At 26.5% G+C, this 1,726-nt stretch overlaps 1 long non-coding RNA gene across 1 annotated transcript in view; it reads right to left on the bottom strand.

The window, feature by feature from the left end:
* Nucleotides 1-465: 465 nt before the first annotated feature.
* LOC124953320 overlaps nucleotides 466-1,726 on the bottom strand; it is a 2,250-nt gene continuing 989 nt past the window's right edge. The window contains exons 2-3 of the long non-coding RNA XR_007102203.1: nucleotides 1,155-1,455; nucleotides 466-1,051 (exon numbers count right to left, since the gene is read on the bottom strand). This is a non-coding gene — a long non-coding RNA (uncharacterized LOC124953320). The remainder of the gene's footprint in view (nucleotides 1,052-1,154; nucleotides 1,456-1,726) is intronic.

The raw sequence follows: 1,726 nt of genomic DNA, 5'->3' as shown, positions 1-1,726 counted from the left end.
CAATGGCATAACTCTGTCATATGACAATCCACAACATACGTAATTATATAATTGAAAAATTATACAACTCATTATTTGCTTTACAATTTATCATTATAAAATTATATTATCGGGTTGACAGCTGAAGATTAGATTAGCGAAGGATGGCGTAATTTTGTAAAAAGAAAAAGTAAAAAAAAGAAAAGAAAGAAAGAAAGAAAAATAAACATGATTAATAAAGTCATTCAAAGGCGTAACTTTCATAGCACTTTCCACCACGATTTCTGAACATTTCTAATTACTTTCTATTAGATTAAATACAATAGAATCGAATTTTATTATATGTATATATATATATTTTTTTTTCTATACAATGATAAAAGATATATATAGATAGAGAAGATAATGGTAGAGCTCTAACTTACCGATATCAATGAATAACTTTTATACTTTTTATTTATTTATTTATTTTTTTTTTTTTTTTTTTTTTTAATACAAAAATGACGTTTATAGTCAACATGAAATATCGATAGAAGGGTATCGATAACTTTGCTTTATGCCTTTCCCGTTTCAACGAAGTACCTGCACGTGTTGCCATGCGTATAATGGATGAGTATAAATTGTGCCGAGCGATGATTATAGTTCACCATCGTGACCTTAACATTGAAATTGTAATCAAAACGTTAGGCTAATGTAGCGAACAGCAGCGGTGCTCAGCGTTCGAAATACTTCTGAATTACAGTTATATATATTACCTACATAATTTACAGTTATATATATATATATATATATATATATATATATATATATTTATATGTATATATATTTATATGTATATATATAAATTCAATTACAAAGGAATCAGGTCGTAAGTGAAATTAGTTTATCATAAGTATCGACTTTGTTTCAATCGATTCTAATGGTTATCTATTATCATTTCTATATATAAAATCACACGTTTTATAATTAGATAACTCACATTATTATTTAATCAATGAGATATATATCAGTATAATAAACCAGGTAATAAACTTTTACCAAATTAACTTTCATATTTTTCAAGAGAAAGAATCTGGAAAAGGAAAAGAAAATAACAGTTAAGTTGTTTTATATATATATATATATATATATATATATATATATATATAAAATCATTTTATTTATGACAAGATTACCTATAGAAATGTTTTTCTTTCTTAAATCTCTCATATACATCTTGAAGGCGTCATTCCAATAGAAAGGATTAATATTAATGTCCCTTCCCGTTGTTTCTATACGTCAACAAATCTTTATCTTTGTATTCCTTCATGGATTCACTTCGTGTTTTCCCCGAAGTGACAATCGCTCGATCAGGCGTTCCTTTTCGAAGGAAGCAGACTGTGTAATTGCATCACGCATCGTCATGACTGGTAAGAGAGCTTTCTCGAGATGTCTTGAATAAGATACTTAAGGACGATATAATCGTTAAAAGGAGATCTGAGAAAAAGAACAAAACATGATAATTAAGGATGCTACTGGTTGAAAAAGACAAGAATAAATACGGTTGTTGTTGTTGTTGTTGTTGTTCTCATTAAGGAGAAGACGTCATTCGTGATAAATAAAAGTAAGTTTACGTAATAAATAATTAAAGAAATTTATCATAGCAAATGAGTACAATAATGATAAAAATTAATGAATGATAAAAAGAATGTACGTGATTGTAAAACAATATGTAAATAATATATATATATATGTGTAATAATGTACT

Source organism: Vespa velutina, chromosome 12, assembly GCF_912470025.1.
Source record: "Vespa velutina chromosome 12, iVesVel2.1, whole genome shotgun sequence".
NCBI classification, from domain to species: Eukaryota; Metazoa; Arthropoda; class Insecta; order Hymenoptera; family Vespidae; genus Vespa; species Vespa velutina.
Note: the sequence above shows the minus strand (reverse complement) of the source record. Positions and strands in the feature narration are given on the sequence as shown.